We start from the raw sequence: 17,034 nt of genomic DNA, 5'->3' as shown, positions 1-17,034 counted from the left end.
CCCACCCCCCATCCTCGCTCTTCCCTCAATCGCTTATATTTGCAATTATGATGGGAGGGCGTGGTTTGATTAATGTGGAGGCTCTTCATGATAGAATTGTTTTGTGCACGTTTGCACACATTTATTTGTCTGGTGATCCTCTTGTGAAGCATGTCAAGATTCATGATGAAAATAAGGCAATCCACAGTTTCCTAAAACGAGCCAAGGATGTGGGACATAATATCAATGTCGGTGTTGATTTTGTTGATGGTTCTGTACTGCTGGACGGTACAGAAATGAGTGTCAACCAAGCGAAGTGCCATATCAAATCGGCCCAGACTCAGCTTTTCAAGGAGAGGCTTCCTGAACGACCACTGCATCGAGTTTATGTGCAGTGTGTTGAGAAGATCAGCAATCCTGCAGAGTGCTTCGCTTGGATGAAATCGTCTGGCCTGAAAAGTGAAACAGAAGGCTTTCTGTTTGCTGCTCAGGACCAGTCACTTCCCACTCCAGTGATCCTGGTACAGTCAGGCTGGTTCGGCTCATCATCAGCTCAGGGCCCTTGCCCTCTACACGCAGCCCAGACAGCGAATGGGACTTCTCCCAGGAAGCGCTGCCAAGTCAAACCCACCCAGAACATTTCGGAGAATGTGAAGACTCCCCAACACTGCAGTCTTCTGCATTACCCAGATTGTCAGAAGGACTGTATTCCTGGTAGTAAACCCGGGCACTCTCCCAATGTCAGTCAACAGATTGGGAGGTACCAAACCTAAGGCAGCGAGAACAATGGGGAGATGAACAACTTGGTACTTGGGATGCAAGCGTGACATTTCGAAAGCGAGGTCTGCATATTTGCCATGATGATGATGATGATGATGATGATGATATATAGGTTTAACATAGCATTCGCATGGGTTACTGGTCTGTTTACAGTGTGTCATTGCCTCACGTTAATGATTTAATACAACGCAATGGTTAAGACTGTCTCGTGGTATCATAAAGTCGATCAACGATATTGGCGATCTTGTAACCCATTGAACACGTTCAGCACATTGGACACTTTAACAATTGTCTATGAACTCACTTAAAACTATTGATATGTTACAATATACTTCTTTGTTATGTATGAACCTGTGCTACAACCCTTACATACATATCCTTTTATTTCAGCTTATGATATAATATTGAAATAGATCATTTTTAAAATCAAGAAATATTCCTCGGGACTGAAATGAAATTTTGCAAATATTCTTCAGCAACTTCACAACAATATTACCGTTATCCACTGTCAAAGGAGACCGTCCCCGTGGTCTGGTGAATGGAGCGTCTGCCTGGTGAGCGGAAGGTCGGGTTCGGCTGAGACAAGGACGGGTCGGCTCGGAATCAGTGTATTGTGTCTGAGTGGGATATGTGGACTAGCACAATAAACCCGGCATGAGTACAATCAGACACACGCACACGAACACGAACACGCACAACCACCCACCCACCCTAGTGCGCGTTACAATATAAGTGCAAACGTTAAATCCAATGCCGAGCCCACTCAACGATCACGGTCAAAAGCAAGGTACTCGTCGAGGATGTTAATTCCACAAATTGTTAGCTGAAAGCAGGGATTGTTTTCAAAGGCTGTTCTGCCACCCCTTGAAGTGTACAACGGTGAATATGTTTTAAAGAATAACGAACATATCACTCTCGAACCCCCTCCCTCCTCATCGCTGAAACACCCTTCAATCCCCACCATACGCTTGTTTTAAGTTCAACAGCAAAATGCCACAAAGTGACACAGCATTTTTAGGTTCTTCATCCTTTAGTGTTTAAGGATAGTGAGTGTCTCATTTACAATACTCATGACCAATAAGAATGCAAAGGATGTGACGTCATAATCTTTCTATACCCAACAATTTTATAACGTTGCTTTTTCACATTAAATCTGCTATTGCTGACAAGGATTGTAAAGTATTTTGGAGAAAAATCAAATCTCTGTTACATGTGAGAAGATTGAGAGGACATGTTTCGTTTATAACGCTCAATGTTTGGTTTGAATATGTTTTACAAAATTATTAAGGTGTACGCCAAGGTTGCATGCTGAGACCAGTTTTATTTATTCTCTTTATAAATGAGTTAGTGTTCTGTCACTTTTATTTGTTGATGACATTGCTTTGATGGACGATTCTGTGATTGGTTTGCAAAGATTAAATTTCTTAGAAGTCTATTGTTTGAAATGGGGATAAGAGGTAAATTTGGATAAGTCTAATATAACCGTGTTTAGAAATGGCGGTTATTTGCGTCGTGTAGAAAAGTTGTTGTATTCTGGAGCTGAAATGAAAACCGACTTGTTATTAATATCTAGGTATTATTTTTTCTTCAAGGTTAGTGTGGTCTGAAGCATGTGGAACTCATAGATTATTGAGGACTTATTCGTCTCTGTCATATGGTTTCATCCAAAATATATGCGTTACTAAACTTGCACCAATCGTATTGTATGGTTCAGAAATTTGGGGATTTACGTTTAGGGATTCAATAGAAAAGATACAGGGTAATTATTTTAACAGGTGTCTGGGTTTCTCTACAGTGCTCAATTAGGTGAAGTAGACACACGTTATATGTGCGTTTATTATAGGCAATGTATAGGTTATTGGTACAGACTTCTTCACGTGGAACGTTCCAGGTATCTAAGGGCTTGCTATAATATGTTGCGGATTTGTTTATGATAATGGGTCTCTCACTTTCGTAAGTAATTATTTGTAACTGGTTTCTCATTTGTCTGGATCACTCAGGATTACTCTGGATCACTCAGGATTGTGGTAGTGTTAGAGCTGTTTCTCATTTTTCTGGATCACTCAGGACTGTGGTAGTGTTAGAGCTTTTTTGAGCATGTTTTCACAGAGATGTATAGATGTAGATTAGCAGAATTGGCATAATAAGATATATATCTTATTTTAAATTTTGTATTGTGGTTTCAAAACTATAATGGGTGTTGAAAAGTATACAATAGAATTATTTCCTTCTAAGGATTTATTAAGAGTATAAAAGTTATGTTGCGCATCACATAAGTTGAAAGGGCAGTGTAAACGGTTTAAAGCATATGATGATCCCAAATGTGTTGTGTATAAACTGTGTAACACACGTTCTATTGATGAGGAGTTTCACTTTCTCTTTGAATGTCCTTATTTTCAGTCGAGTAGACAATGTGATGCATGAACAGTTGGTCCAGTGACAATCTGAGTCACCGGACTGAACACAACTAAGCACCAGCTTTCATTTAGTAATCATATGATCTGGATTAGACTCTAATTTGTTTAACACAATACTGAAACAAATTTTATTTCCACCATATATTTGACATTACTTCAACAAACCTCATATCCCGTCTGAAGTATGAAAAATTACAGGTGCTTTTGGAAACTCACCAGTCGCAACTGGATACCTTTATAATTTCCTGAAGAGAAATAAATCTGAAATGATACCGTTTGTGTTTAATTTGGAATCTCCAAGTCACAATTACTCCACCCACCCCCGGTCACTCTATGTGCTCCGACGCCACTGCTACTCAAGTGGCATTGTGTTTCATGTGTTACGGCCACAAGTGGATTCACAGGGAACAAAATCTATTCACTTCCCGTGCATGCAGGAAATACTTTATGACATGAACATGGTTGACATTTAATCTTATGTCAGTCTCACTTTTGAGTTGATCATTTTGAACTAATGATCGGTTAAGCGTCTTTCTTCCGTATTTTGCCATTTAGTTATTTAACCTGTATGTATCGTCAGACCTTGCATTCAACACCAGGGTGATTAAACTTTGATCTTTACTTAATTTTTATACGAAAATCAAGGCCTTTTTTCATGAATGGAGACAACTTCATTTTTTACTCCGAGTAGACGGAGGTAGACCATGACATTCCCGTAAGGTTCCCCAAATCGTGAAATGTGGAAGGATATTCAATGTACCCTGAATCTAGGCCCTGTCCTACACGGCAAGCTCAACGCTTAAAGACGACGACCGCTGTGTTGAACGGGACTACCGCTAAAAACTGTACTCATAAACATGATGTTGTCAGCACTCACATATGTTTTTTTTTCTGAATAGTGAGGACAAACGTGAGTGAGTTGGTTTTTACGCCGCTTTAACCAATATTCTAGCAATATCACGTCGGGAGACGCCAGAGATGGGCTTCACACATTGTACCCATGTGAGAATCGAACCCGGGCTTTCTGCGTGACGAGCGAACAATACTACAGAACGTGAGCCAATAAGCAGATCCTGTACACGTGTAGTTATTAATAGTATACATTGTACCATGCATGACGCGGGAGATCTGTAATTGTCACTGTTATATTAACGTTCACGAAAAGATCCTGTAGGAGGCGGAAATGCGCCCATAAGGTATTCTCGTATATCATGCAAGGTTGTTTCTTTACTGAGCATGATGCTCGTCACGATATGGCTGAAATATTGCCGATGTGACGTAAAGCATTAACTCACTCACTCACTGAGCATGATATAGATCTATGTGTATCCTGTTGATATATTCATGTCTCTATTTATCCTGTTAGATAAAACGAGTCATTACAATATAAATAGTATCTTGGAGATATTTTAAGTAGAGTATGTAATACATATTTTATAGAATGACCGTATATATATATATATTTTCGTCATGTATATCCTGTAAAGTATATCAAAGTACATTATATAAACAGTATCTCATGTCAATGATTTGCATGGTTTGGTGACTCATAGTTGTCCAGTTCGCCCAGATTATGTTTCTAGGTTTGTCAGCACCATACCCGTGCTCGTGGGTTTCACCGAAGTGGTAAACGTCTGGGACCTGCATCACTTCGGGCTGATATAACTTGAATACTGTTAAAAGCGGCGTTAAACCCAACTCACTCACTCACTCATTGTTGCCCTAGAATCAAATTATCGCGTCATGATCTTATTACTGAGTTATATGGCCATGTTTGGGTAAGGCCTCTACACGTACATGTACTACATTGCAGGACATACGTGGACGGTGTTTTTAACGCCTATTTGAACACATTTCAGTGATATCACGGTGTGTCAGCTTGGCCTGGAGGGAAGCCCAAAGTGATGCTGGTCAGAGATGAGTACGGGTTTGGTACAAACCAAGACTTATAAGGACGAATCTGGGGCTCGAACCCACGATCACTGAAATTCGGGCATACAGAAGGGAGGCAACTCTCCTCAGCGGATTTACGGCGCCTAACACGTCGGGCAACCCACAAAAACAAAAGTACAACCTAGTTAGTTTCTCCATCTACACTGGGTTTATTTCACGGATATACGAATGTGTCGTGACAGTAATGATCAGGTGTCTCGTTATTTGATGTTTTGATATGTTATGAATTTAAATGTAATGTAGTCTCTAGATTTTAGTTTAACGGAATTCACTGAACAAATAACAGTAAACTACGTTTATAACGAATACGTTTATAACGAACTTACCGATATAACGAACTTATGTTTTAGTGCCGGACATTTGTTATATATATTCTGTATATATGCTTAAACCGAACAACGGTTATTACGAACTACAATTAGTGGTCCCTTTGAGTTCGTTATAACCGTAGTTTACTGTATATCAGTAAGTTACTTACCACCCTGGTGTCACTTGAGTTTCTCCAGAGTTGCAGACAGTGTTGCTTCACAAGTCCGATCAAGCATGTCCTGGAACATAGTATACAATACACTGTATTTAACCTCCTGCCTCGCATCAGTGAGTGAGTTGGGTTCAACGCCGCTTTGAACAATAATCCAGTTATTCCAACATCAGGCGCGTCAGCTAAATGGGAGGGAAGCCCCAAGTGAAGCAGGTCTCAGACGTTTACCGCTTTGGTAAAACCCAAGAGCACGGGTATGGTGCTGACAAACCTAGAAACATAATCTGGGCGAACGGGATTTGAACCCACAATCATAGGTTTCTGGCGTGCCCAATTCAATGGACACAACTCTACACAGCGAAATGCGGCGCATGAGACGACTGCGCCACCCCTGACGCCGATTTAAGCATAAATCCAGCAATATGACGGCGGTGGACGCCATCCAATTTCATCTCACGTTGTATCCATTTGAAAGTCGAACACAGATCCTATTCGTGATAGGCGAACGTTATAACCACTGGACTACCTTGGTATGTATTTATCAACTTCTACTTATCAGTAAAAAGATACATTCACCAAAGTTTCACATTTGTTTACGGCAGGAGTAATTATTACAACTCACGGGATAGGTTAAAGATATATATTTTATATATTTAAGAAGAATATCCCTGCATTATTAACATTACACAGATGTGCTCTTGTTTCGGATGTTTCAGATCAAAAACCACATTAACACCGAAATAGTCAGTCCTATATGTCCTGCTACACACAGGACCGCCTCCGTGGTCTAGTGGTAGAGCGTTCGCACGGGGAGCGAAAGGTCCGGGGTTCGAATCCCTGCCGCGTCATACCAAAAGACGTTAAAACAACGTACTTGTTGTGACCCTGTCTGACGCTCGGTATAAGGGGGCTCGGAGTCAGTATACTGCGTCTGAGGGGGGTATTCATGTTAAACTGCGACATCGTATCTCAGTGGGCTTGCACTATAATCGGCATTAGTACAGACCAGTACAAGCAGACACACACGCTAAATAAAATAATCTTGGACGCGACGTTAAACCCAATTTCACCTCACCTCACCTCATATCTCACCTGCCCAATACAACCAGACGGGGGTGGTTGTCACACATGATGAATATAAACATTCATATTTGGTAACATAGAAATCAAAACAAAGCCCTTGGTGATATCTACCTTCTGCCTGTTTACAGGGTGCACGTGGTCAACATTTGTTGGAGGAAGTCTGGAAAAGAGAGTAAGACCATATCATATGTGTGTTTTCGGTGACCGCTTCAAGAACAAATTTGTAAACCCTGAGGCATGGAGAATAACTATCACATGGTCTGCCCCTAACAGTTACTGAGACACTTGAGAGCCTGCTTGTGAGGCCGACTACAACAAACTGCATCTACTCCTCGGTGCATTTAAATGATATTGAATTCGTCTGTCTCGTATGGATACCTCGAAGCCATACCGAACCTATCTTCCCGAGGCAAGTGAGTTAACTGACTATAAAAGTCCAGTTTCCACCCTTGCCAAACTAGGCTGGTACTATGGAGTTACATTTTGGCTGGACTAACGAGTCTATGCATAGTCCAATCAAAATCGCGCACCGAAATCGAAATCCGGTTCGTAAAGCGTCATGCTCATTTCGGTCGACTGCAGGATTTGCAAAGCATGTGCACCGCTAACTCGTTGTCAACAGATATTTTCTATATCTTTTCATGTTTTTAATCAAGGTGCTCACGTGATTTGATGCACTTCGCGATGTAAGACTCGTTTGATCACAATATAGATCTTGATTATCGATCAGATCGTCTTGATTGGGCGCCACCGTTTTGTTTGAAGCAAATGCAAGTGATACAAGAGGTTGAATATGATTGGTCAATAGGAGAGGCATAGAACGGACATTACTCATAGTAGCCACTGGTGGCGCTACGATCGAGCCCAGGAATTCCAGCCTAGTTCGGCAAGGATGGAAACTGGACTTTTAAAGTCAGTAAACTCTCTTGCCTCGGGAAGATGTACCGAACCGAGCAGCAATGAAGTTTAAACTTTTCCAAACCGTTGTACCACTACTACCACCAGCACCTCCACCACAACTACTACCAGCACCTCCACCACAACTACTACTGCTGACTCGTGAAGATCCGGGGTAGAATAGGTCTTCAGCAGTCTTACATTCTAAACGTGTTTAGATTATTAGGATAATCAGCATTTATATGTACTTGTCGTAAATATGTTTAGATTATGCGGTTGTGTTTAAGCTGTGAGAAGATGACATTTCATGTGTTCAGACCTTAAAAAAGTGATTAGATATAAAACACCAAATGTGTATACCGTTTAAGAATTTACATTATACACACTCTAAACACGTTTAGATCTAACATGTCTTGTATGTGATAACACTCTAAACACGTTTAGATCTAACATGTCTTGTATGTGATAACACTCTAAACACACTTTTCACAATGTGAGAAAAGGGATCTACTTAACATCACGGGAACAGAATTTGAAGTCAATATATGCACCTGTTCTGTATTATGAAAAACTACAAGTATATTTTATAGACAGAAAGTTACCTTTAAATAAATAACAGCAAGGTATAACAAAAGAAGGACGTTTCAGACTTCATTCGTTTAAATGAAAGATCTTTTATTCCATTTACATGCCCCGTGGGTAGCACATGTTGTGTGTGGGGCCGTCAGTGCAGTGGTTGGACCGGGAAGTACTGTGGACCAGGAAGACGTGTGACTCCGGGTTCACAAGACAAACTACAAAGTCGTTTGTTGACAACGAAGATAAGCTTGTGTTTGAGAGTGACTCGATTTAAGATATTCTCCCCCTTACAGACGGATCGTGTCTTCATCCTTACACACGGATCATGTCTTCATCCTTACACAGGGATCATGTCGTCGTCCTTAGACAGGGATCATGTCGTCATCCTTAGACAGGGATCATGTCTTCATCCTTACACAGGGATCATGTCGTCGTCCTTATACAGGGATCATAGGATCTAGTCCCATCCTTTAAAACAGAGGGTTGATGTTCTCACCTTTACAGAGGGTCGATATCCTCACCCTCACATAGGGATCTAGCCCCATCCTTTAATACAGAGGGTCGATCTCCTCACCCTCACATAGGGATCTAGCCCCATCCTTTAATACAGAGGGTCGATCTTCTCACCCTCACATAGGGATCTAGTCCCATCCTTTAACACAGAGGGTCGATCTTCTCACCCTCACATAGGGATCTAGCCCCATCCTTTAATACAGAAGGTCGATCTTCTCACCCTCACATAGGGATCTAGCCCCATCCTTTAATACAGAGGGTCGATCTTCTCACCCTCACATAGGGATCTAGCCCCATCCTTTAATACAGAGGGTCGATCTCCTCACCCTCACATAAGGATCTAGCCCCATCCTTTAATACAGAAGGTCGATCTTCTCACCCTCACATAGGGATCTAGCCCCATCCTTTAATACAGAGGGTCGATCTTCTCACCCTCACATAGGGATCTAGCCCCATCCTTTAATACAGAGGGTCGATCTCCTCACCCTCACATAAGGATCTAGCCCCATCCTTTAATACAGAAGGTCGATCTCCTCATCCTCACATAGGGATCTAGCCCCATCCTTTAATACAGAGGGTCGATCTTCTCACCCTCACATAGGAATCTAGCCCCATCCTTTAATACAGAGGGTCGATCTCCTCACCCTCACATAGGGATCTAGTCCCATCCTTTAATACAGAGGGTCGATCTTCTCACCCTCACATAGGGATCTAGTCCCATCCTTTAATACAGAGGGTCGATCTTCTCACCCTCACATAGGGATCTAGTCCCATCCTTTAATACAGAGGGTCGATCTCCTCACCCTCACATAGGGATCTAGTCCCATCCTTTAATACAGAGGGTCGATCTTCTCACCCTCACATAGGGATCTAGTCCCATCCTTTAATACAGAGGGTCGATCTCCTCACCCTCACATAGGGATCTAGCCCCATCCTTTAATACAGAGGGTCGATCTTCTCACCCTCACATAGGGATCTAGCCCCATCCTTTAATACAGAGGGTCGATCTTCTCACCCTCACATAGGGATCTAGTCCCATCCTTTAATACAGAGGGTCGATCTTCTCACCCTCACGTAGGGATCTAGCCCCATCCTTTAATACAGAGGGTCGATCTCCTCACCCTCACATAGGGATCTAGCCCCATCCTTTAATACAGAGGGTCGATCTTCTCACCCTCACATAGGGATCTAGTCCCATCCTTTAATACAGAGGGTCGATCTCCTCACCCTCACATAGGGATCTAGTCCCATCCTTTAATACAGAGGGTCGATCTTCTCACCCTCACATAGGGATCTAGTCCCATCCTTTAATACAGAGGGTCGATCTCCTCACCCTCACATAGGGATCTAGTCCCATCCTTTAATACAGAGGGTCGATCTTCTCACCCTCACATAGGGATCTAGTCCCATCCTTTAACACAGAGGGTCGATCTCCTCACCCTCACATAGGGATCTAGTCCCATCCTTCAACACAGAGGGTCGGGCACTAGACTGTGGAGTGAAGTCCAAAGTACGGTTGGCACATTGAAAGATGCCGAAACTTGAGAGATGATGCTGTTGGTTTACTTTGAGAAATCACAACTCCCAAACAGTTATCTTTCGAAATTTACCAGAGCGTAATACGCATGCATTTACTTAAAATACAATGCTTTCACAAAAAGAAGTCTGCGTACGGAAGAAGAATATGAAATCGTCTATGTGCTTGTAAAGATTCTACACGAGGAAACGTATCAGAAACCATGTCTCGTTTAGAAAGGTACATCGTTTCCTTACACGGTACATATGAATGAAATAATAATGAAAAGGAAAAGAAAGCAGGCAAGCGCAATGTTTGGGATACACCTAACGATATAGTCCGAAAGACGTTCTTTTATGCAGCTCCTGCTGTTGCCAGGCGACTTAACAACGTCCACGTGACAACAATCAGGTGGTCAGGAAGATGGCGGCACGATTACACCTTTCCGGACCATTATCTCATCTCAGTCGGGGCATCACGGACTGCAATGAATATCCAAGGACAACGGGGACCAGTGTCCGAAAGGACTGTACGCCGCCGCTTACAGTTTGATGCAATAATCGTCATCCTGGGCAGACTTGTGTCTCTGTAAATGTCCTGTCGAATCCCATTTAACTTTCTCGTAGGACGCCCTTTCTCTTTCCTGTAGGTCGCCTTTAATTCTCCAGTTTGGTCCTATTTAACTTCCCTGTAGGACGCCTTTAACTCTCCAGTTTGGTCCTATTTAACTTCCCTGTAGGACGCCTTTAACTCTCCAGTTTGGTCCTATTTAACTTTCCTGTAGGACGCCTTTAACTCTCCAGTTTGGTCCTATTTAACTTTCCTGTAGGACGCCCTTTCTCTTCAACTCTCCAGGACAACCCCTTTTAACTTTCCAGTAGAGCCCCATTAAATCTTCCAGTAGGACGCCTTTGAGTTTCCAGTAGGGCCCCTTTCAGTTTCCTGCAGGACACATTTTAAGTTCCCTGTAGTAAGCGTTTAACTTTCCAGTAGTGCCCCTTTAACTTTTCTGTAGGAGGCCTTTGAGTTTCCAGTAGGTCCCCTTTCAGTTTCCTGCAGGACACATTTTAAGTTTCCTGTAGTAAGCGTTTAACTTTCCAGTAGTGCCCCTTAAACTTTCCTGTGGGACACCCTTTCATTTTCCTGTGGGACACCCTTTCATTTTCCTGTAGGACACCCTTTTATTTTCCTGTAGTAAGCCTTTAACTTTCCCTTAGGATCCCTTTAACTTTCCTGCAGGACACCTTTAACTGTCCCGTTTGACCCCCTTAACCTCCACGTAGGACCCCCTTTAATGTCGCTTTCTTTTGTACTGTAGGGTATAATACTAAAGGGATACATCGATGATTTTAAACCAAGTGCCTTTGGCTGACAAAAAGGGAAATATTATTGTCATTTTGTTCAAATTTGGGATTTTTAAAAGATCTCATTTTCCTGTATTCTGAGGTATTTTGACACTGCACATATACAAAAATATGGCTTGAAGCCTCCTCCTCTGTATCGGTCCTGTTATCAGTGGTACAGTTACATCTACACAACCTAACATTAACTACATGTACATAAACATGAATTGGGAAATTTGTAATAATTTCAATCTGGGATTTTTTATTGACATTTGCTTCAAACTTGAGCAGGTCTAGATAAAGACCTGAAAAGTCGTACGTCCCCAGGGTACACGTGTGCGGGAAGCTATACTCCACTTCGTGAAGTCTGGGCAAGCAGGATGTGTATGAAATATCATCTAACATAAAGATGTTTATGAAAAATGGAAAAATACATGACTGTTTGTCCGGAACAGCGGAGATAAATAATATAAAAAGAATGGAAAAATACATGACTCTTCCGATTATGACTGACAATGCGATATGACCGAAATACCAGAGAATGACGTTTTGATATTGTACCCAGATTCATCCGTGTGGGGTTCTATGTGGTTTCTCCGAAATCTCGTTTGAACATTTTGTATTACTACTCAATAGGATTAACATTCTAGGCATTTTGAAAGGGAGACTGAATACAGCCTATAGATAAAGGCAATGTAAAATATGTCGAAAAAACAAAACAAAGGAATCCCCTTCAGTGGAACAAAGTTCACGACGCGGGGTCAGCCATTCGGTCTTCTTAACAGTAAAATCTCTGTTATTACATATACCAATCTCGGTTGATTTACTGAATCATAGTGACAAATAACTCTACACCTCTCCTGTTACAGTATATGAATTAAGACAATCCCAGCACAATGATTGTTCTGTCAAACAGAAACAATTCAAAATACGAAAGGTAATTACAAAATAGAATCATAAGCGTCATATCATAGTATCACGTTACACATACACAAGTAGACGTCACCATGACGCTCCTACATGCTGAACAAAAGAATTCTCTGGGAAGAGAAAGAATTTATGGATGTCAGCTTCTTTATTATGAGGAACACAACGTTTCGGAGTATAGGCTTACTCCTTCACCAGGTGAACGAAAGCTAGGAGGCAGAGATCTGAGAACATATATATGTACATATGTACCTGTAAGAACATCAAAGGTAAAAGATAGCACAGGTAGAAACATTAACAAGCGAAGCAGACAGTTAACTAGCGCCGATAGGTGATTGGAGAAATCGAACCTAGGGGTTAAATGAGACCAATGGACAAGGAGGCAGCGGGTTAATTATCGCTGATTGGTAATTAGCAATGGACAAATGGCTTCCATGGATGGACTGACTTCCATTTACCACTGCTCCTGATGAGTGAGCATACTCCGAGACGTTGTCTTCATCATAACAATGAAATTGACACCCATACATTTTCTCTCTTATGTGTGTTACTTCTAAATGAAATTCAAAAACTTGATAACATGGAAAGTTTGTCAAGAGATAAGATAGCGGCACCATTGTTTGGCTATTGATTTAACTTTACGGCTTCATGACTAAACCGATTTGTTTCAATCTGTTTCAGGTACATTTTTTGGAGTGGCTTAAAACCTTCCTTACTCACTTATTGGCACATAAGTGACAATAAATACCAATGTATTAGCGACAAAAATGGTTACAAAGAAATGAGTGAGTGAGTTCGGTTTAACTCCACTTTTAACAATATTCCAGTTATATCACAGCTCAATGTGGGACGAAAGCCCCAAGTGATGCAGGTCCCAGACGTTTACCACTTCGGTGAAACCCACAAGCACGGGTATGGTGCTGACGAACCCAGAAACATAATCGGGGCGAACCGGGATTCGAACCCACAATCATAGGTTTCTGGCGTGCCCAAGGGATGCAATTCTGCACAGTGAATCGTGGCGCCTTAGGCGACTGGGCCACCCGTGCCCCCACAAAGTAATGAACATATTTAATGACCAATGCAGTGTTTCACTGTCACGAATATTATTCAATATCTGAGAGATTCTAGGATGTTGGTCCTGCCCCACACTGAAACACATGTTACGTGTGGTGTCTCATTAGACAAGAATAGCTGCGAAACATTCTGTTCAATGTGCATGTTCTGTGGATGGACCTCTGAGTCAAAACCACAGGCATGCCGAAGACGTTAATAAAAGGAACGGGCCATAACATCATGTGTTTTTGAATATGCAGCAGTAGTAGTAGTAGTAGTAGTAGTAGTAGTTGTTGTTCTGGTAGTGGTGGTAGTCGTGGTGATAATAGTCTGACGGTTACATGCAGGGGCTTGTCGGGAAAGGAGTAACGGACGACTTACATGTGATGTATAATCTAAGCTCTCTGACCAAAGTTCATGGTTCAGGTGATCAAACAACGGTTACTTATCTCATAAGATACTTAATAAATACACTCTCCGTGGATCTTGGACATGAAAAAGTTGCTTACCTGTCTCAGTTTGTTTAATAAGGTCTTAGAACTTGACATGACCAGTACATGACACTGTTGTTATTTGATAGGGTGGGTATTGCGACCTTTGAATGGCTGTGATTATTCATATCGAGGCTATTTTAAGGTATTACTCTGCACTAGGGTCGCTTCTCTTTAAGCACTGTGTTGGTAAATAGCTAGTGATGCTGACACTCCCGTAATATGTAAATACAGTAGGTTCTATTTCGGAGTGCCTTTGTATAAGTTACACATTGGCTATACAATGTCAATGTATACAACACCGTTCTATATCCTAGAATCAGTACTATATGTAGAAGAACGAGTGAGAATGGATTTACGCCGCTTTTCAGCAATATTCCAACAATATCACTGTGGGGGACACCAGAAATGGGTTTCACACATAATCATTTGTGGGGGATCGAACCGGCCTCCGGCGCGACGCGCGAGCACTTTAACAAATTAATCATTCATAGAAGAAAGAGTATTATGAAATTTGCAACACAAATAAAATGTATAATTAGGTGAGGGCTGACCGAAGTAAGCAGCTTCCCAGATATACTGAGGGCGTAACCTTGCTTACGCCGTCATTTTTTATTTTTCAAGAGTGGAAGTGAGGTGAGGTGAAATGGGGTTTAACGTCACGTCCAAGATTATTGCACTTATATAGCGACATGCATGCACGCGTAAGTGTGTGGCTGCTTGTTCTAGTCGGGACTGATGCCGATTTATAGTGCTAGCACACTGAGATAACATGCCGCAGTTTAACATGAATACCCCACTCAGACACAGTATACTGACTCCAAGTGGACCAGTCCTTGTTTTAGCCCCTTAATGCCGAGCGCCAGACAGGGCAACAACAAGTACCATATTTTAACGTCTTTTGGTATGATGCGGCCGGGGATCGAACCGGGCAGACGCTCTACCACTAGACCACGGAGGCGGTCTAAGAGTCGAGGAAACAAAGGATCTGGTTATCGTTAACAGAAATGTACCCATGTGGGGAATCGAACCCTTGCCTTCGGCTTGACGAGCGAACGCTTCAACCATGAACCACAACCCCGAAGACGCATAAAAGCCGTTGTGAATGGCCGATGTTTTTTTTCTACTTTCGTTTTAAAGCGAACGTAGGATTCATTTTAACAAACACACAAAGAACTATAAAACGAAAGTGAAATTAAACTATTCAACTATTGTTATCTGCATGTGTTAACGAGATCCATCCAATCCATAATATCGCAGTGACGTTCGTTAGATAACGTGACAATGTATCACGTGCAGGAAGTTACATGGGATTGCTTTGAGACCAGGTACTTCCCGAAGTCAGATTTGATTGGTCGCTGAGAAGATATTACACATTCTTTTGTTCTTACAGTATGCATGTGTAATCCCTGTTCGATCTCTTTAATCGGCTATATATATGCTGAATTCAATAAAGTTATGTTTATGAGTATATGAAATATTAAAACACTTCATTAACATACTGGTATCGTTACCGCAATCACTGGCCATTCATTCACGACAGTCGGTATTCCGTCTTGAAGACGACGTCTCATACACGTAGTACAGTTTCGAAGAACATTCTATGTCGGTTTGTATACTTATACCCAATAAAACAGTTCGTAAGCTCTATAAATATCTACGCAATGCCAGGCAACACCCCAACACTGGTCAAGCTAATTATATGGATGTGTACCGTTATATAGACAACAGATACTTATAATTTCATTAACGTATGATTAATCCATACCACGTAGGCAAATATAGACGTTAACTCGGAGATATAAACTGTATATGGTGTGAAAAGATCAACATTTACCTCGCACTGAATGCATGGTGATCCGTCGGGCTGTTACTGCGATTCAATTGACAGGCGCAGTCGGGATTTACGCGGGGATTCCCCTTTAGCCATGACGACGTAGATGAATGTTGGGAAGGGCATGACTGCATCTCGCTAGCTATAGCAGGGTTTAAGACTATTAAGTGTAGTGTTGTGCATGCACGCCTCTCTCTCTCTCATCTCTCTCTCTCTCTGTGTGTGTGTGTGTGTGTGTGTGTGTGTGTGTCTGCTTGTTATGGCCTAAACTAATGCCAGCTTTATAGTGCTAGCGCTAGCCCAGTGAAATACACTTAATGTTTACCGACTCCGAGTTGACCAGTTCCTAGTTTAGCCCCTTAATGCGAGCCCCAGGCTGGGTATCAACAATCACCATCCTTTAACATCTTTTGGTATGACACGGTAGGGTGATCGAACTTCAACAACCACTAGACACACTTGAGAAAGTCAAGGGATAATTATCTCATTCAACCACACTATAACCTCCATTTGCTCATGTCGATACACGTTCAGTACACGTTCCAGGTGCGTATTGCCAGTAGGATTGTATTGAACTGAGGTGCAGGTTCAAGGTGGAATATGAAATGACACCAGAAACAAACTTCATACAAACATGAAAATCATTTCATAATGATAAAAACGAAAAAAAAAACCGAAAACGAAACACAGTACTGTCAAGGTTTGCTTTACAAACGACTACCTTACGATGATCTCTGCGAAAGCAAGATGGTGGTTGAGAATCTGAGATTCAAACTCAGTATTGTTTCAGTTGTTTTTGTTTTATCAATAATCCAGCAACATCCCTGCTTCACACACTGTGTGTGTGTGTGTGCGTGTGTGTGCGCGCACGTTCTTGGCTGTCTGCGTGCATGAGGGTTTACACTGCACTCAGCAATATTCAAGCCACATGACATCAGATTATAAATAATCGTTTCTTTGTTTGCTTGTTGTTTAATGCCGCACTCAGCAATATTCCAGCTATATGACGGGGTCTGTAAATATACTAAATAATCGAGTCTGGACCAGACAATCCAGTGATTGACATAAAGAGCTTCGATCTATGTAATTGAGATAAGATGACATGCATCAACCAAGACAGCCAGCCTGACCACCTGATTAGTCGCCTTTTACCACAAGCATAGCTGTCTTTTAGGGCAAGCATGG

The 17,034-nt window shown here is 41.8% G+C and overlaps 1 protein-coding gene across 2 annotated transcripts in view; it reads right to left on the bottom strand.

The window, feature by feature from the left end:
- The window catches only part of LOC124114005 (TNFAIP3-interacting protein 1-like), a 49,917-nt gene extending 33,913 nt beyond the window's left edge, over positions 1-16,004 (bottom strand). Inside the window, exons 1-3 of one of the 2 annotated variants that reach the window (XM_046474518.2) lie at positions 15,853-16,004; positions 6,805-6,853; positions 5,608-5,677 (exon numbers count right to left, since the gene is read on the bottom strand). The gene's annotated coding sequence lies outside the window, so the exon portion shown is untranslated. Of the gene's footprint in view, positions 1-5,607; positions 5,678-6,804; positions 6,854-15,517; positions 15,537-15,852 lie in introns of those variants that run through there. The other variant, XM_048386923.1, reaches the window with a different exon arrangement.
- Positions 16,005-17,034: the final 1,030 nt, after the last annotated feature.

This window comes from Haliotis rufescens, unplaced genomic scaffold, assembly GCF_023055435.1.
Source record: "Haliotis rufescens isolate VD_foot unplaced genomic scaffold, xgHalRufe1.0.p SCAF_62, whole genome shotgun sequence".
In the NCBI taxonomy this organism is placed as follows: Eukaryota; Metazoa; Mollusca; class Gastropoda; order Lepetellida; family Haliotidae; genus Haliotis; species Haliotis rufescens.
This window is presented reverse-complemented; position numbering and strand designations above follow the sequence as displayed.